The sequence below is a fragment of the Apium graveolens genome, chromosome 2 (genome assembly GCF_009905375.1).
Source record: "Apium graveolens cultivar Ventura chromosome 2, ASM990537v1, whole genome shotgun sequence".
Taxonomy (NCBI): domain Eukaryota; kingdom Viridiplantae; phylum Streptophyta; class Magnoliopsida; order Apiales; family Apiaceae; genus Apium; species Apium graveolens.
The window spans coordinates 204,701,059-204,722,661 of NC_133648.1; positions in this window are offsets into that span (position 1 = coordinate 204,701,059).

Here is a 21,603-nt window from a genome sequence, read left to right on the forward strand (position 1 = left end):
AAAAGTATTGTTGAAATAAGAGAATAACTGAGAGATCAATATGATCAAATGAACTTGGTATTGCGTGTCCAAATTAAGACACTACTAAAGGTTGTTAACCTTCATGTATTAACAACACACACAAGTGATGGTGTCCCATCCAGCTCCTATCACACAGACAGTATACCTTGTATCCCCTATAGTTAGGGTTGTTCATCTCAGTCAGAATAAAAGAATATCAAATGAATCGAAAATCAAATGAATAAAACTGAGAAGATTTTAAAGCTGATATTTTCGGAGAAAATGAAATCCAGAGAACAGAATTATGGCACCAAAAGAAACTATCCACCAAATAAGAAAAGTGGAATTAATTATCATAACTTGACAGAGCTATCAAAACCTGAAAAATAGGCTTCATGACAGCCTCTGGCACATTTAAAGCACAGATAGGATTGAAAATGAGTGTTAGGGAATATATCCTCTAACAATCACTTTTTTTTTGAAAGTGACCAAAAGAAATTATAGAAAGAGAAGGTATTGCCAAAGTCTTAATGCTTATCTTCAATTTGAACTCTCCAGTTGAATCGTCACCCACATCTAGACACTTCTTCACGTTTCAAGGATATCGATAATCTCCATCGTCATCGAATCGTAGTCTCGAAAGATTCCACAATAGAAGTTTGCCGCTTTCCGGAGTTCCATCCAGCTCAGCACAATCATCTCAAACGAATGCGCCTATCTTAACTTATTCGTTGGTACTATATCCAATAGTCCAACAGGAACTCGATATGAGCTCAAGCGTCCTCACATAGCTATACACACTCCTACAGACTCTCATTTCTAGTTTACTATAACCTCAGCTCTGATACCAACCTGTAACGCCCCCAAATCTGGGGTCAGAGGATTTGGTCGTCACTATGAAACCTCAATCCAAATTAATCTGTTAAATCAATAAATAAATGCCAGCGGAAGATATTTATCATTTATGACCCCAAACTAATCCAAGATCTTTTAAGGTTACAGTTCTAGAAACAAGATATCCAAATTCCACAAATAAATTTTTCACTTCCTTTTTAAAACTATTTTCAACAAATTCCAACTCAAAACTAAACCCACTAGTGTAACTTCGAAATGAAGTATACTAGGCCCAAATAAAATAACACAATATAATTCAATATAATATAAACAACTTTATATAATAAACTTACACTAGCCCGCAAACCCTGGACCAACCACCCTCCAAAAGTTTCTTCTTTGCTTCCTCGAATTTCGTAGCTAAGTGGCGCAAGCTAATCCTTACTGGAGGTTAAATTTGAAAACAGGCAAGTATGAGCGGAAGAAATGCTCAGCAAGATCATATAGTAAATATAGGGTCATTTTGATATAAAATCGACATCTGCATTAGAGGAGAACATTTTTAAAATCATAGTTGCTGAATCATAAAACTCTTTTTGATATTTTCAAGCGAAAGGCTTCAGCAAAACTTTGAATCTTGACGAGAATAAAACTCGTAAAACAGTGTTTACGGAAATATCGTAAACAATTCTAACATAAAACAATGATTATGGATTGAATCGTAAACTTTACTCAAAATCGAACTCTTGAAATTAATACTTATTTTGTTATCATATCAAATTAGATAAAACTACAAACTTTGATGCTCACAACATCCCATACTGAAGTCAACACCAATCATCTGTACTAATACCATCTTTGATATTTAACAACAAACTAAGTATCCTCAAAATCAGAAACTGAATCAAAACCGCATTTCATCTTTTATCCGAAAATAAAATACTTAATAAATCATTCATTGTAAGATTATCAAAAACAATATAATAATTTAGATTGGAATCCTCGAACGACGGTGTGTTGCCGCCGGTGATCAGCCGCGGAGCAACACCGGTATGCCGAAGCATATCCAACTAAACAAAGGGGTACCCAAGGCACATATCGGCCTAGCAAGGTTTTATATCCTATATAACACATAGCTAACGCTGGACCACCGCCACGGCCTCTTACGCAACCATCCAATCTTAAAACATTTTTATTGAAAGGGGTCATAATACTCGACACCCTTATAAATTTTATTCGCCCATTCACTTGGACAGAAAACCAAAACAACGTCATCTTTCTCAAAATCCACAACATTTATAAATCCAATAATTGGATAAGTAAAATCACTTAGCTACTCTAAACATAGAATAGCAGAAGAATACTTGCATAAACAGAATTATTTAATTCAGCGATATGTAAAACATTTATCGATTCTAAACTGAGAATAGGGAAAACAATACTTGCATGATACGATTCAAAATAAATATCACTTGAACAATAAGTGATGATAGAAATACTTGCCTCTAAGATTTAATAGTTAGTCACACTCGCAATGACACATCTATTCTGACATTCTGTCTCAAAGCATCACCGTCTTTATTCTACTAATCCTTTGGTCTGCTGCTCATGCAGTGCTACAACCCAATATTCCACACTGTTCAACTCTAGCCTTCAGCCATTCCATCTGGTCCTGATCGTCTTGAAAGACTCGTATCTATAATTAAAATATATAGCTTTAATCGTCTAAACGATAATAACTCAACGAACTGCGCGTCAAAATCCTATCATCTACCCATACGATAGCCCACACATAATTATATCAGCCAAACACAGGAATCTTGACCCACATATACACATAATTCACATAGCACGTAAGCACATAATCCACGTATCACATAATTCATATCACATATGACTCAGTTCGTCAAAAAGTTTAACTCGATACGTTTAAAACTGAAATCGGGTCAAAAATATGATTTATCGATGAATAATCGACTCAGAATCATTCTTAAAACAAGCGACCTTTCGAAACAAAAGGATTTGGGTCTCGAAAGTATTTTTATTGAAAGCGGAATATTTTTTTGAGTCTGTACGCATTCGTTTCGTATTAAACGGACGAACGATTGATTTATTATGAATTTTTGAACATTTTTCGGAATAAAAACAATCTCTGAATCATTAAATAATTAAATAATAGGGCTCGAACACTCAAAAATAATTTTATAAAAATTATCGAGCCTAGAAAATAATTTAAAATAATAGTTTAAAGCTCGAAACTATTTTTTGGAATTTTTAAATCAATTTTAAATAATTAAATCTAATTAAATAATCAATTAAAATTAATTAATAACTACTTATATTAATTAATCAATGAAAATTTAAATTAATTGACTAATTAAATAATTAATTATCAACTAAAATTAATTAATTAAATAATTTGGATTTATTTTTGAATTAAAATAAATTTTCAGAATTAAAATAGTGATTTTTTTAAAATAAAAATGAATTTTTTTAGAAATTAAAAATAATATTTTTGAATTAAAATAAAACAGAAAATGCAGAAATACTTTCAGAATAGGATTTTGGGGGATTTAAGATCAAAACCGGGTTGGGAATTCTGGAAAACGGGTCAGGAACGGGTCGGGGAAGAACACAGCCGGGTCGGCCGGAACTCCCCAGAAACCGGCCACCGGACTCACTTCCGGCGACAATCGATAGCCCCGTTCTGGGGTTAAGATACTACAGAAAAACCCGATTCTATCTTCAAAGTGTTCTAGCAACTCAACGCAAGTAACAGATGCGACAAACGACGATTAAATCGTCGAGTCCGGCCAGCGTCGCCATTTTTCCCGGTGTCGAGCTCGGATTCCGGCGAAATTCTGATTATATTTGTTACTAAACCAAAATCATAGTTTTATACATGGGATTAAAGCTTAAGGCACGAGTAATCTACTGAAATCATTCAATCCAACCCAGGTTTAACAGAAATAAAAACCCCAAATTCGGGTATAAACCCTAAAATTACGAATTTAAAAATTGCCAAACCTCAATTGATTTTGATGCAAAAATCAGATAGAACAGATTGAGGGCTTCACAACGGATATTCATACTTGTGATTTGGTGTTCAATAACACCTTCAAAATTGACTTTGATTTTCAGAATTAATCAAGAACACCAAGAACACATATTCAAGAAATTTTCAGAAAATCAAACCTTAATTTCTATATGATATTGAACTCTATTTTTGAAGTATAATATACCAAATCGACCAGAGAAACATGCTCTACAACATGGCAGCATCAAATAACATCAACAACATCAAGAATAAATTTTCATAATTTAATTATCAAATAATTCGAATATAAATAAATAATTAAGAAAATTACCATGATTTCTGAGCAAAAATTGAGGATTGATTTAGAAAGAAGATTTTGAGAGCTTCGTTTTGATATGCTGCACGCCCGAATCGGAGTTCGATAACGCCTTCGTTCGTGTGTTTGATTCTCAGGAACGTATCGGCGTTCTAGGGTTTTCTCTGTATTTACGGTATTATAACTGGTTGCAAAATAAATAAACGGAATAAATGAAATAAGAAATAGGCTATTTATATTTATGGAATATTGGATCGTTCTGGATCGTTTTGGATCGTTAAATTAGTTGCTTAGCCGCTAAGTAACTACAAAATGATCCAAAAATAGATTACTTAGCCGCTAAGTAACTGTAAAAACGATACAATTTAATACCAGAATTGAATAATCATTAAAACCGGGCTTTTTATAAAACACCATATATGAAAATAATATAAAAATATCCCGTCTCTCCAGAAAACGGGTTTTATTGATTTATCGAAATAACTATCCTATCGAAAATCTTGCGCCGGGCGGCGCACGGGTCAAACCGTAATCCGGATCGAAAAAGTCAAAACACGGAAAATGTCCGAAATTACCAGATTAGGTTAGGAAGGAGGTTTAGGAAGAGTTTTGGGTTGTAAAAACAATTGAAGTTGAATGATTCGCGGCTTTATAAAATAATTTTGTAATTATTCTGAAAATAATTAATAATTCATAAATCATTATAAAATCATATAACAATCCAAACATTACCAGAAAAATATCACAATTATCTATATTTTATTCTGGGCACATAAAAGTTAAAATACTCAAATAACATCACATCTAAACACCCAAACATCAATTCCACTTATCAGATAATTCACCAAAATTCACATAAAAATTCCAAATAATTATAATAATAATATTTGAAAATGTGGGATATTACACACATGATAACCTCTGTCACAGATTTGACTCACACTTAGCAGATTGTGTTTAAGTCCTGAGACAAGAGCTACTGATTCAATAATGAAATTCCCAAGCTTGATATTGCCATATCCCAGAGTTTTTCCCATATTGCCATCTCCATAAGAAACTTTTGGGCCAGCTTTCTCCACAAAGTCTGATAGCAGGGATTTTTTTCCAGTCATATGTCCTGAACATCCACTGTCCAGAACTAGGATGTTTTTCATGTTGCCCTGCAATCACAAAGACAACTACTGGTTAGTTTTAAGGACCCAGACTTGCTTGGATCCTTTGGCCTTATTAAGTTTATTAGCATTTGCAGCGGATTTTATTTCAGAGTTTATGCTAATATGCTATTTATCAGACTTTATATCAGACTTTGCATCAGACTTTACACTAGAAGGAATAATACTAACTTTCTTCAAAGAAGGTTTTATTTGATAATAATCATAGTAAAAACTATGATATTCCTTGTAATATCCGGGATATGACGTTTAATTATTTTTATTAATAAATAAATATTATGTGATTATTATATGAATTTTGGTGAATTATCTGTGAAGTAGTATCTGTGTTTGGATATGTAAATATGATATAATTTGAGTATTTTAATTTTTATAAGTCCAAAATAAAGTATAGATAATTGCGGTATTTTTCTATCAATTTTTATGTTATTATATGATTTTATAAATAATTTATGAATTTAATAAATTATTTTTCCAAGTATTTATAAACTATTTTATATAATCGGGAACCAGCCGACCTCATCCGTTTTTACATTTTTATAATCCGAAACTCTTCCAAGAACTCCTTCCTAACCCAATTGTATAATTCCGAGCATTTTCCATGTTTTGACTTTTTCGATCCGGCGTACGATTTGTCCCGTGCGGGTCCCGGCGCAATATTTTCTATACAAGATTCGTTTCGGTAAATCAATAAAACTCGTATTTTTGATAAACGGGATCTTTTTATTAAACTATTATAATTATCACCTCGTAATACGTGTAACCAGGCGCGAGACCAAGAGCGCAGTACAAATTGTACAGGTTTGGATAATTATCCCGAAACCGGTACCGTTTTGGATTTGTTTTTACAAATAAACGTAATATTTTATATCCGGTATGATCCAATGGGGTACCAATATTCCGTAAATATAAATAGCCTTTACCGTATTTTATTTTGTACAGAAAATCATTTGCAGTCAGCTAAATATATAATTTTCAGAGAAAATACGTTATATTCATAGTGTTCTTCGTGTTCTTCGCAATCGAACGAGGATTTGAAGGCGTTATTGGAATCCGATGGAGGCGTATGAGTAGTCGAATTGAAGCCCTAATCATGCTCTATCTGATTATGCAAGCAAATCAGTGAAAGGATTGGTAAATGTTAATTTCACTTTTTAGGGTTTAACACTCGAATTAGGTTTTTTTTTTAATGATTGTTTGGGTGTTTTGATGTTATAAGTAGTTTTATCTGTTAAATTGCAATCGATTCGGGTATATAGTTGTATTAATTGAGTCTCAAGTTCGTATAACAGAGTTACTAGTTTGGATGGACTTTTGATTCTTCTTTTCTGTGATTCTTGATGATTGGTTGTTGATGTGAGTGATTGTAATAGATTCGTATGAGCTTGGGCTTCATTTTCTAATCAATTTGATCGAGTTTTGGTTCGTAATTCTGGAAAGTCGAGGTCGACCGGAAGAGCTGCGAGCTCACCGGCGTTTATGTCTTTATTTGCCGGATTTCTCAACTCTGTTGCTTATCTGAGTTGATATTGAGGTCGTTGAGTTGCTGTGATGTGGTTTGTGACATTGGGATTGAAAGAGGATGTTGACAGCTTGTTTCAGCCGGGGAAATGGCTTCACCGGAGTCGGTGACACTCGCCGAAAAACTGGGTAATCCGAGAATCCAGTCGGTGCTCATACCGACCCGGATTGATTCTTCATGACCCGGTTGGATAACCCGGGTTTAATCCCCTTGCCCCCATTTGCAATTATTGAAATCTATTGCTACAAATTTTATTTTAAAAATTTAATCAAAATTCTGTTTTTAATTCTAAAAATTTATTTTTAAATTCCAAAAATCATTATTTTAACCTTGAAAGTCATTTTTAATTCAAAAATAAATCTAAATTATTTAATTAATTAATTTTAGTTAATAATTAATTATTTACTTGGTCAATTAATTTAAATATTAATTGATTAATTAATTTAATTAGTTATTAATTAATTTTAATTGATTATTTAATTGGATTTAATTATTTTTTTTAATTTAAAAATTCCAAAAAAAATAGTTTTGAGCTTTAAAATATTATTTTAAATTATCTTCAAGGCTCAATAATTATTATAAAATTATTTTAAATTCAGATTCGGGTATTCGAATCCTATTATTTAATTATAAAATGATTCAGAGTCCCGTTTTAATTCCGAAAAATATTTAAAAATTCGTATTAAATACCTGGAAAATCATTTTTACCCCGAATCTTCTTTGAAAAATTATTTTAATTGAATATCTTGCGTGTTATGTGCTGCGTGCTATCTGATTGATGTGTTATATGCCTATGTGTTTATTGTTGGGCTGTTTTGGCCATAACTTTCAATCCGTAAATCGGATTTGGGTGAAATGAAGGGTAGATGAAACCTTATGACGTCCATGTGACGATTAGAATAACGTGAGATGAATATTGATAGATACTTATATTTCCTAGCAGAGTAAGCAAGGCGTCGAAAGGGAAGCAGGTGATCAGGAAATGGAATTGATACGTAGAAAATAAAGCAAGTGATCAGAGAATAAAAGCGAGGCATATGAAAAGTATACGAGTGGTTGTTGAATAGAGTCATTAGACGAGTACAAGTGAAGTTGGAATCATTTGTGATAAGGCAAGTACTTCTAAACCTTTCTCGAGATATATTGCAAATATTTCTAAATTCTCTTGTGACATATTGTTAATATTCAAAATAGCTCTGTGTTATATTGCGAATACTTTGAATCATACAGCCTTGAACCCGGATCACATCATTTGATCTTTGAGCCATAAGCCTTATTCTTTGCAAACCATCCCTTATTGAATTCCAGGTACTAAACCACACAAATATGATACTACTCTCCAAATATATAACCACCAAACACTAAACACTGGAACATAATTGTTTGAACATACAGAAACTTTTATACCCAAACCATTCCTTGTAACATCAAAGAACTAAACCTTGAAAAATCATTGTTCATCTAATACTTGATTCTCTTACCGGCTGGAGACCATTTCTTATACATACCTTGATATACCCTCGTGATACTCATGAATCGTATCATCCTTTTATACAAATGTTTTATTACTTTTGATTATGAACTTATTTCATTGAGTTATATTGTTTATCATATTGAACTGCTTTAGAATTGGATAGTTTTTCTTTATGTGGATCAGATTCGTGGTTAGACCAGATTCGTGATCGAATTAGGCTAATGTGTGCCTTGGATCCAGTTTATAGAGCAGAGTCGTGTGCCTTGCTCGGGGTTAGTGCATGACTGATCAGCAGCCTAACCTTGGTTTTCAAATTTAAAATTAATATATAATTCTAATGATTGTTTAACAAGAAACTTGATTCCTCTAAATCATTCCATTTAAATATTGTTTAACCTCAGTTATCATTATTGTAACTTGCTGAGCTAGTTAGCTCACTCTTGCGAATCTTTTTATGGTATTCTACAGTTAAAAATGATATGGTTGATAGCGAGGTTTCCTCAACCCAGTGTTCGAGCTAAGATTCCAGATTGAGTTGGATCGAGCTAGCAGGAGCTTTATATGGTAGTGAGTAGCAAAATTGTAAGAATAATTTCATTATCAGTTGTAAGTTAAATTAGTTGGGATTTGGTATGTTGTAATAAAAGTTAAGGTTGTGGTTTGTTTCATACTTTAACCTGTTGCGATCCGTGGTTATGTAAAGCAGGGTCATTACATGTTAGATATATTTGTGATGTCATGTCTAATATGATTTGTGTTTAGTTTTCAGATCTTACTTAACAGGACAAATCAGGACTTAACTGGAAATCAGTACTTATACTGAAGTCAGGACTTAAGATATCAGAACTTAAGTTGTCAGAACTTAAGTTATCAGGAGATATTTATCAGGAGATAATATCAGGACTTAAGGAGACGTTCAGATAAGGAAGGTGGCTAATTGAAAGGAAAGAAGATCGAGACAAACATAAGAAGAGATATGCATGAAGAAGAATTCTATGAAGAAGAGAATATTTGGAAGAAAAGATATTTGATTGATATATTTTAGAAAGCAGAATTATATTCAATATCAATTAGAACTTATCTTGTAACTTTGTAGTATATAAACACAGACATAGGGTATACACTATATGTATTATCATGATCGAGTTTATTATTCATTGTAACCCTAGCAGCTCTTGTGATAATTTATTCATCACTGAGAGAGGATAGTTCTTTGTAACAGAGTTTATTGTGTTGAATAAAATCTGTTTTCTGTTACTTGAGTTCTTATATTCGATTTGATTGTAGTAAACACTGTATTCAACCCCCTTCTACAGTGTGTGTGACCTAACAAGTGGTATCAGAGCAATCTGCTAACATACATACAGTAAAGATCCAAAAACAATCATGTCTGAAGAAGCACAAACTCCAACCAAGCCCATCAAAACTGAAGAAACTCCAAAGACTCAAATCCATAATCGATATGAGACTATTAGGGTTCCCATACTGGAACCTCTTGAGTATTCCATATGGAAGGTGAGGATGTCTATGTTTCTGGAAGCTACAGATCCAGAATACCTTGACAGAATTAATGAAGAACCACACAAGCCAACCAAGCTCATTGTTGTAGTTGCAGATCAGCCAGCATAGACTGTACCAAAGGAGAAAAGTGAATATACAGCTGAAGATATCTCATCTATTGCAAAGGTAAGACATTTGCTGCACAGTGCCATTGATAATGTCATGTCAAACTGGGTAATTAACTGCAAGACTGCAAAGGAGATATGGGAAGCCTTGGAGAGAAGATGCCAGGTAATTAACTCAATTAAGAAAAACATAAGGACTATACTCACTCAAGAGTATGAGCACTTTGACTCAAAACCTGATGAGTCATTGACTGGTTTATATGATAGATTTGTAAAACTCTTGAATGATCTGTCACTGGTGGATAAGGAATATGATCTTGAAGATACTAATCTAAAATTCCTTTTAGCTCTTCTTGAAAGTTGGTATTTGAAGGCCACAACTATAAGAGACAACTATGCTCTTCATGAAACTACTCTTGATGAAATTTATGGTATGCTCAAGACTTATGAACATGAGATGGATCAAAGAAGCAAGAGGTATGTGAGAAAGTCAAGGACAGTTGCTCTTAAGGCTGAGGAGGAATCCCCTAAAGTGGTTGTCTCAAAGAAAGGCAAAGGAAAGGCTCTCATCACAAAGTCTGATACTGAGTCATCAAGCTCTGATAGTGATGAGGATTCAGAAACTGAAAGTCTATCTGAGATGGACCCTGATGAAGAAATGATGAAGCTGTGTGCTCTTATGGTGAAATGATTCACAAAGATTGCATACAGGAAATTTATAAGGGGAAAGAAGTTTTCCAGGACAGGTGCAAGTTCTGATAAGAGAGGTTTCAGAAAATCTGAAGGCAAAGGAGGAAAGTCTGACAGAGGAGATTACTCAAATGTCAAATGTTACAACTGTGGTGAGAAAGGCCACATATCTCCTGATTGCAAGAAAGTGAAGAGTGACAAAGGCAAGACACTTGTCACAAAGAAGAAAAGCTGGACAAACACTTCAGATTCTAAAAGTGAGGTGAACTATGCTTTGATGGCAAATGCTGATAGCAGTTCTGAAGCTGCTGAGTTAAAGGTACCTCAAACAACTTATGCCTTTCATACTAATGATATTACTGAGTTGAGAAGATATCTTAAAACCATGTTCATTAGTTATAGAGATCAAACTTTAACATGTGAAAGATTAACTTCTGAAAATCTTGCTTATAAAAAGAGGAATCATTATTTAGAAAAAGAGTTAGTTATGTTCCATCAAACTCAGAAAGATAGAGATGATGCTTTCTTTGTTAAAGATGAAGTTCTTAAAATGAATGAATCTCTAAAAACTGAGTTAGAAAAGGAAAGACAGACTATCAGGACTTGGACTAACTCTGGTAGAACAACTCAGAATTTGTTAAGTAGTGGAAACTGGAAAGAGGGCTTAGGTTATGGAGATAATAAGAATGATAAAGGAACTGTAGAAATTGAGCCTATATTTGTTAAACAAAAGCTAAAGGTAAATCCTGTTAAGTTTGTAGCTGTAAAGTCCGTTATTGATAAATCAAAAGTTAGAGAGAAATTAACTTCTGACAGACCAAAACAGGATAAGCCAACTAAAGTTAACATAGGCTTAATGACAAAGAAGCAGCTTAAGCATAAGCTGAAAGATGTTAAGAATGTAAACAAGGTAAAGCCACCTAGGAAAAATAGGAATAGAAAGGTAGGTGTGAATAAAAGCAATGATTATAAGCCTGTTCCTAATGCTCCTAGAAAGAAATGTTATAACTGTGGAAATTCTAACCATCTGGCTTCTTTTTGCAGGAAGAAAAAAACATAAACTCCTTACCTTCAAAATCAGGAGTTAAGAGTCAGTCTGTTAGATATAGGCCACAAAATCCTTGTTTTCATTGTGGTAGTTTATGGCATTCCATTTATACTTGTAAGGAATATCATAGTTTGCACTATGATTATTATCAAATAAAACCTTCTTTAAAGAAAGTTAGCATTATTCCTTCTAGTATAAGTTCTGAAGCAAAGTCTGATATTGCAAATTCTGATAAGAAAACTGTTAACATAAATTCTGATACTAAATCCGCTGTAAATGTTAACAAACTTAATAAGGCCAAAGGATCCAAGCAAGTCTGGGTCCTTAAAACTAATCATTAGTGGTCTTTGTGATTGCAGAGCAACATGAAAAATATCCTAGTTCTGGACAGTGGATGTTCAGGACATATGATTGGAAATAAAGCCCTGCTATCAGACTTTGTGGAGAAAGCTGGCCTAGGTGTTTCTTATGGAGATGGCAACATGGGAAAAACTCTAGGATATGGCAATATCAATCTTGGGAATATCATCATTCAAAAAGTAGCTCTAGTCTCAGGACTTAAACACAATTTGCTGAGTGTTAGTCAAATCTGTGACAGAGGTTATCATGTGGATTTCTTTGAAGAACACTGTTGTTATGGATATAAAACTAAGGTTATTATTTGTTGTATTGATTACTAAGGTTCGAGAGCTCAAGGCCTTTAATGGCTGCTCTCGTGTTTCGTAGCTTAACTCTACCTTTACGAGATGCCTACGTATCTCTGTGAATTAGAGAATCAAGCCAAAAAAATGTAGTTCTGATCTGTGGGGTGAGGCCCCTTATATAGATGCTGGGAGTCCTTGAATTGGACTTGGCATAGGAGACTTGGTGGTCAAGTCTCTGAATTAGAATGGACTTTGGAGTCCTAGGAAGTAGGAAGCTGATTTCTTATCTTATGAGGTTCCTTGGAGGCCAATCTACAAGGATTTATGTCCTTATTGGGACTCTTCTCAATAGCTGATTTTCTCCTTATTAATTAAATATAAAATTAATTAATAATCAGGGTTTTGGGCCTTCTTTGTTCCATCAGGCCTGATCTGGTCCATCAGGCCTGATCAATGTGTTAACCTTTTTGGTTTGAATATCATACATTTTCTTATTGGGCCATGCAGCCAAATCATGTGTAATTAATACAATATTAACCACGCAATCAGGATTTATTTATTCCCTATCATTTGCCCCCCAACTTTTGGGAAATAGTGACTAGGTTTCGCAGAAGTTAAGTTCATTTGTTCCCTTTTAGGATATCGTTTTTGCGTAAAGTGTGGAGCGACCTACACATTTACAACGATTTACTTTCATCCCTTTTTATTTAGAAATTATCTTAATTTCCAGGAATTTTTCCCTTAATTTTGGGATTTTTCCTTAATTTTCTGGATTTTTTCCCTTTATTCTAGGATTTTTCCTTAATTTTCTGGAATTTTTCCCTTAATTCTGGGATTTTTCCTTAATTTTCTGGAATTTTCCCTTAATTCTAGGATTTTTCCTTAATTTCTTGGATTAAAATCTATCAGGATTCATACCAAATCGATCAGGAATCCTGGTCGAAATCGACCAGAATCCTGATCGATCTTACTGTGATATTGTCATTCTGGTCGATTGAATCTTCGATCAGGATTCCTGATCGATTTTAATCAGGATCCTGATCGAACTGGCTCAAAAAACAACACTCTAATCGATGGAATCTTCGATCAGGATTTATGCAGAATCAATCAGGATTCATGATCGATTTCTATCAGGATTCTGATCGAACTAGCTCTCAATACACCACTCTAATCGATGGTATTTTTGATCAGGATTCATGAAGAATCGATCAGGACTCATGTAGAATCGATCAGGATTCCTGATCAATTTTGATCAGGATTCTGATCGAACTAGCTCACAATACACCACTCTAATCGATGGTATCTTCGATCAGGATTCTTCTTTTTGTCGATCAAGACTCTGATCGAACTAAGTGAATTTTTACCCTTTTGATCGAATGAAATATTGATCAGGATTCTTTTCTCTATCGATCAGGACTCTGATCGAACTAAGTGGCTTTTTACCCTTTTGATCGAATGAAATATCGACCCGGATTCCTGCCTTTTATCGATCAGGACTATGATCGAATCATTTCTTTAAAATTCTGGTCGATTTTTGACCCTTCAGTTTCCATTGGTGCTTCTAGATTATTCCTGACACTTCTCGATGATGGGCTTTTTTCAAGTTGGGCCTGGCTACATGGGCCTAAAAATGCCTCGTATTCCGAGCTTTTTGCTTTTATAAGAGAAGTGAGAAGTGAGAATCCTCACTTCACTCCTCATTTCTCAAACTTCCTCTCAAAATTCTCTTAGATTTCTCTCTAAAGAAGGCGATTCCCGGTGACTTCAGCCACCGTAGCTCCACCACCTTCAAGTTTTTTCTGGGTTTCAAGCATTCATTTGAAGCATATCAATGTCGGATCATGGCATGGCTCGTTTGGGGCAGATGAACACTTCCAAGAGAGGTACAAACATTCAAATTCAATCTCCGTATACTTCCTTAATCGATATGATAAACTCTAGAGGTGATGAATATCCCTCTCTATCTGAATTAGATTCGTATAACCATGGTAACACTTTTCATGAGTTAGAGGGTAGAATTGAGTCCATGAATATCTTGTATAAACTTCCACCCTATCTTAGGATCACCCCAGCTGCCCCCGGGGATAGGACATGTAACTAGGAGGGGGATACCTTATTTATTTATCGAGGAGCCCTGAATGCGGGTCTTAGGTTTCCATTTCACGAATTTATTCCTCGTCTGCTTGCAGATGTAAAAATTAACCCTTGTCAACTTCCCCCTAACGCATGGAGGAATATTCTCTGTTTTATGGTTCTTTGTCTTAGAAACAGTTTTCCTCTTTCTGTAGCTGTCTTTAGGAAATTTTTTTAATTTTATAATAGTTTCATGGGTCAACCGGGCTGGGTTTTAATTCGTCAACGGCCCAAAATTCCCCATATTTTCGATAGCAACTCCATAGTCGAGAACAACCCTAAATGGAGGGATGAGTTTGTTAGGCTGACCTGGGCCGGGGGTGATTGGGCCACACTCTTCCATAGGCCCTTTTGTAAAGTATTAGATGGTAGTCCTGGTAGCATCAGGTTAACTGATGAGGAGGAGGTGGCCTATCAAACCTTAATTTCAGATGATGGGAAAACAGACACTTGGACCCTTTTAGAGGAGTTTTCTTTGAAAAAAGTTGGTCTCTCTCAGGCCAGTGATAAGGGTAAATTTATACCTGCGTAGCTATTTTTCCGTCCCTTTAATTGCAACTTTATTATCTTTTGAAGTTTAATATTCCTTCTACTTTCTCTTTCAGCCTGTGAGGCTATTAATAATTTCAACAGGCCCAAGGAGGGGGGATCTAGCCGCCAAAAGATGGCCAAGCTAAACACCCAACTTCCTTAGGCCCCACGTCCCTATTGTGGAGCTGGGGGATGATGTGGATCCTCCACTTAAGGCACACTCCTTCAGGCCTAACTGGGGCTTTAGGAGAAGTGACACGGTGGTTGGATCCACCAAACATGCTAAGGATTGGTCGTACCATTCCATCACTCCCCATGACTTCACTGACATCGTTACGGGGAGTGACATTGAGACTATTGAGCTTCTGGGTTCTCAGGCCCAAGCTGCGGTAACATTCTACTCTTTCTTTTTTTAAATTCCAACTTTCTTGTTTTTCAATGAACTTGTGTTAACTCATGTTTCTTTGTGCAGAGTAACACCTACTGCCAGGCGGCCCTTCATCAGGCTAGGTCTTGGAAGGGTAACTCTGATGAGTTTGAGAAGGAGATGAAGAAATGGGAGGAGAGAGCTAAAGCCCTGGAGAAGAAGCTGGACACGAAGAAGGAGGAGCTGGCTAAGGCTCATTCCGAGCTGGTGAAACTTAGGAGTGGAAAAACTCATCGATGATTATATGGATTCTGATAAGTTTAAGAATCTCATGGAGATTCATGATGAGGGTCTTTATTCTCTACAGTTTACCCAGGGATGGGATGCGGCCGTGAAGGCAGTTTCTGAGAGGCATACAGGCATAGTCGACCCTAAGGACTTTATAAGTCCTGAACAGGCTGAGACGGAGGACAGCATAGATGCCCTCTTCAACTCCCCTCAGCCAGATGATCGCATCTTGGATCCTAACACTACTTCTCCTCCCACTTCTCCTGCGAAGGATGCTGAGAAAGAAGGTGTCGATAAGGAGCAAGGGAATGAAGGCTCCCGCATGGAGGAGTAATTTTATTCTTAACTTATGTTTGAACTTTGTTTGTATCAGAACTTATTACCCTTCGGGGTTATTTTATGCTTCTTTTCTTATTCGCATCTTTCTTTTTTATCATTCCAGCACTTAATATGCTTTTAAACTTGAACTACTTGGCCCTTTGAGTTGTGCAACATGCAATCTTTATAATAAAAGAATCCTTGAAGTCTTCTTCTTTCAACGATCAAAGCATGATTTTTGTTAAAATCACACAAGGTATTATCACAACTTAAACATCCAAAGGTTGAAATAATTTCAAACTCATTAATATGAAGTCTAGTTTTCCAAAACCTTACATAGTATGGGTTCGACCCTTAACAATAATGACTCGACAATGTAAATTCTACTAGAATATAAAATCCTATGCAAGCAAAGCTTCAAGGTGCTTTTAAACCTACTTGTCGTTTTGACAAGTGAGAATCGTACTCAACTGACTTACACATAGTAAACCTTCAGGTTTTGTGCATGCCAAATTCTCAGCACTTCAAAAGTATCCATAGTCTCTAACTTGTAGGTTCCCCTTCCTTGAACGCTCTTAACCTTGTACGACCCTTCCCAATTCGGGGCAAGCTTTCCTTTCTAACCAACACCAGAGGCTTCCACCTTCCTCAAGACTAAGTCTCCTTGCTTAAAGAACCTTTCCTTAACCCTTAGATTGTAGTAGAACGAAGCCTTTTTCTGATATTCTACTATCTTCGCATGTGCCTCATCTCGCACTTCGTCGATTAGATCCAGGGATAATCTTTGCCCTTCCTCACTCCATTCAAAATCTTTGACCATCTTTAAGGACTTGAAAAATGACAAGCACTTGTCCCCTGACTTGGAGATGAATCGTCCCAGGGAAGCAACCCTTCCTGTGAGTTTCTGAACATCTTTGACAGTTTTTGGTGGTTCCATATCCAGGATTGCTTTTATTTTATCGGGGTTGGCCTCGATTCCTCTCTTGGAGACCATCAATCCTAAAAAATTTCCAGATCCTACTCCGAAAGCACATTTCGTAGGATTTAACATCATCTTGTGGTACCTTAGGACCTCAAAAGCTTCCTTCAAATGGGTTATATGATCAGTGTTTACTAGACTCTTGACTAACATGTCATCATAATAGACTTCCATAGTCTTACCAATAAGATCCTTAAAAATTTTATTTACCAACCTTTGATAGGTGGCTCCTGCATTCTTGAGACCAAATGTCATAACAAGATAACAATAAACACCAAAGTCAGTGATGAATGATACCTTCGGAATGTCATCCGTGTAAGGAGGGGAGACTATAATAACCCCCAAAATTTTCAACTTTTTTTGTAACCCTTGTGAATAGTATTTTTGCTGAATGAGAGAACTTTTCATGCCACACTATGTAGGGGTTCTATTATGGATATTCTGAGATTTTATTAGTACTCTATATGGTATATGAGTGTATGTAAAGATCGTCAGAATCCAATTCCGAACACTTTGATTTTTCCCGGAAATACACTAGATACGGAGAGAATTGAGTATAAGGTAACAAGATAAAAAGGATTTAAATTAAAGGATTATAATAGAGGATCATAAAAAGGAATATAATGTATTGAGAAAGGTCATGGGAACCTAAGTAATAAGATCCCGGGTATGATCCTTCAAACGATAAACGAAAATGAAAGTTAAGCGAACCGTATAACAGATCAGCGGTCATTAGGCAAACAATTAGGAAGTTAAGCAAAGGGATTAGAGAGAGTGATGTCACCCAACCAATGAGAAGAGGACAAGGAGGGAAAGATGACATCACAACATGACATATGCATGACAAGGGAAGGAAGGAGATGTGGTGGATTTTTAACCACACAAAATCAAGGTTAAATTGGTAATTAACCAAAAACAAAACAAAACCAAATCAACCAAGCCAAATAATTCATTCTTCATCAAAACAAAAAGAAACCAAGGCATTAATCTTCAATTGCTCTCGGCTTTTTACTATTCCAAAGGCAAGAAATTTCAAAAATTCAAGATCCAAGCTTCCTAAATTGGTGAGTTAATTCCCTAATCATCCTTATGCATAGTTAGGGCTATATCATGAGTTTAAGCCATCAATTCTTTCTCAATCTTCTTCATTAAATCAATGAAGAAGACAATGAATAGTGTTTTTAAGTTTTTAACTTGAAATTTTTCTTGTTTTCCTTTAAGATCCAAGCATCCCTAAGACTTCTCAAAGCTTCTTAAGGCTTCCTAGCTACTCCCACCACTTCAAGGAAGGTATATCATCTCCAAACCCTAGATTCCTATGTTTAATAAGATGATTTTGATTATTATGGAGATATTGTAGCTTAATGTTTGTGGTTTAGAGTTTGGGTTGAAGTGGTATTGAAATGGAATGGTAAATCTTGTTGTTTTGGTTAAAAGAATGTAGTATAGTTAAATTCAAGCTTAGGCATAAGTATGAATGTTAAAAATTGAATTGATTGGGGCTGTTATGATGTGATAAGGATGGATGTTGGTTGTATGATTGATTTCAGGTTGAATTGGGATGGTTTTTGAATGGTTTAAAATTGGGAAATCGCGTAAACATAGTCGTTGTAACGTCCGATTTTCTTTAGACTGTTTTTGTGCATAACATTAGGACCCGAGAACCCCCTGCTAGATTATGACCATTCCCATGTCTAAATAGCTCATGTTACGAGCTTCGTTTTGATATGTAGTTCGTTCGATTCTGATGCACGGTTTAGGAGAAATGACCGTTTCAGGTAACGGCGTTTCGCGAACGAAACTTTTCCCCCTCGCCTTACTTTGAAACATAGGTTAAAGACCAAAATGGGTTAATTAATGTATGAAACATTTATGGTAAGTGTGTTAGGCAGTTGGTAAGACACTCGCGAAGGAATCGCCTTAAAACTCGTAAAGGTTAATTTATTAAAAATGGTGGAGCCGAGGGTACCCGAGTGACTTAAGAGAATCAATAAGCGCAAAACAAGCGTTAGAGTCTAAGTTAGTTAAAGTATAGATTTACAAGTGACTTTGGTTTAATTCCAACTTACTTGTTGTTTATAGGTTACCAGACTCGTCCCGAGCCTTTTATCACCCCAAGTCGCTCAGGCAAGTTTTCTACCCGTTATAACTGTTGTTGTGATGTATTTATGTATATGCATGATCTTGCATTAAATGCATATTTGTTATAGCAAATTCTTGCGATATATTGTAGCATGTTATATGGTACATATGCATGCCTGTTTCGTATTCTTGCCATATATATCTGATTGGTTCAGTTGATAATACCTATGCTAGAGGATAGCGGTAATTTGCATATACCCTTATTATAGGGACCCAAAAGGTGAAAACATTTTCTAGAACCGGGTGTCGAGGATCCCGAGTAGATTTTGTATATATGTATATATATATATATATATATTTATATATATATGGTTATAGTTTTCAAAACTATTAATCGAATAAGGGTTATTCGATATCTTTATATTATTTATTGAATATTATTTCGAATATTATTCGAGGGCTTATGACTCTTTTATATTATTATTGAATATTACTTGGATATTCATTTGAGGATGTATGACTCCTTTATTTTATGAATATTATTTATAATATTCATTCGAGGTATATGACTCCGCTTATTACTGAAATATATTCTTTATTTTATTAAAGAATAAGGTGTCAATAATCAAACTTATTTTCGATTATTCAAATAAAGATATTACTTTCGTATAAGTATATCTTTGGTTATTTAATATCCATTTCAAGTATAAGTTTTAATACTTCTACTTCGATTATTTTTATAAGGATTATCTTTATGAGAATATTATTTAAATAATAATATTCAGACATTTTCTAAATATATTGGGACTGATTTACTTCATTAAATCAGCATTACTCCAAACACTCTTTAAAGTGTTTTCGAGTCTTCAAAATGATTTTTAAAAGTTAGAGCGGATCCCAAAACTCATTTTTATATTTAAGATCTTCCTTTTAAAAAGGGGATTTAAATACTCGCTCAAAACCTGAGGGATCCGGCTCTATGGTGTATTTTATATTCGCAACAAGATTGTAGTTTTGGTAAATGAATTGATTACTTACCCAACGTTCGGGAAGTAAGTCCATCTATTGAGTCGGCATAAGCAACATGGGCTCAGTGGGCGTCCATGATAGTGTAAGTGGCTCAGTGGGAGTCCATCAAATGCATAAGTGGCTGAGTGGCAGTCCAGCATAAGGTCCTATTGCGACCAGGGTGATGACCAGTGGGGAATTCGTCCATCTACTAGTAGAAAAGGTTACTTATTGGTATCTTTGCCTGATCAGCAAGATACCTGGTTTATGCCAAAATTCTTTTCCTTTCCAAAATTCATTGGATGTTTCAAACTCTGTTCATACTTTACATGACAGAGGTTTTCAGGAAATGTATAAAGAAGATGTATATGTGGATATATATATATATATATATATATCAGAACTTAATGAAGTATATCATAACTTCATTTCCTTTAATAATATTTCAAAGATTTAATCTATTCAAATCTTGTCTTGTGGTCTCATCTATGTGATGAACTGTTGAAAGCTCATTATACTTTGAACAGTGGTAGTTCAAGTAGCTTTATAAATGATATAAGTGTAGTGAAGTATCTGGTAACTTCATCCCTTGTTTTTACTTATATCTAGTAAGTAATTATCTTACACATGATAAAAGATTCTAGTAAGTATCCATTTAGATACTTATATTATTGTTATCACTATATATTATCTTGCGAGCTGTATGGCTCACTCTTGCTTTATTTCTTCATCACACAACAACAGTTAGGAAAGATGGCCAGACTCCAGCAGACCCAGCGCAAGCGTGTGGGAAGCGTCCCGCGTCTTCCCGATGATGTTGTAGCTGCTATAGCTGCAGAGGTAGATCTATTGGTAGACCAGGCACTCTACTTTTGAGAATCAAATTATGTATAATTATAACTTGTGGCAGATAATGGCAATTAACTGTAAATTATCAAGTAATCATTTTGGGTTGTAATAACTTTTAAATTGTGGATTCAAAGACTTGTACTTATTTCAATTTCATCTCTGAGACTATAACGGGTTGTGGTGTGTGTTAGTGTGGGGTCACAGCATAAGGTTATTTATTATTAATTAAGTGAAGTGATATTGTGGAAAGAAAGACCGTGACGACCCGGATCCCCGACCCCGGATCTGGGGGTGTTACAGAAATGGTATCAGAGCTAAGCGTTATAAACCTCAGAGATGATGCGACGATATAATAATAAACTCACAAAGATAATAAGAACTCTTGCCAAGTTCATGGTCGGACTACTTAAAGTAGCACTGACAGTTAAAACCCTTACAGGAACCCTTATAAGTATCATGATAGTAACTTAGCTCGTTTAATGTGTAGGCGCCTGAGATAGAGGACCCTGAGATGTTCGAGCGTGAGCATGACGAGGCACTGCTAGATGTTGAGGATCAGGAGGAGCCTGAGATGGAGGAGGATGAGGAGGACCCCTCAGAGGAGTCAGAGACGGAGGTCATTGCTATTTCAGATGAGGAGGACCCCTCAGAGGAGTCAGAGACAGAGATTATTGCTATTCCAGATG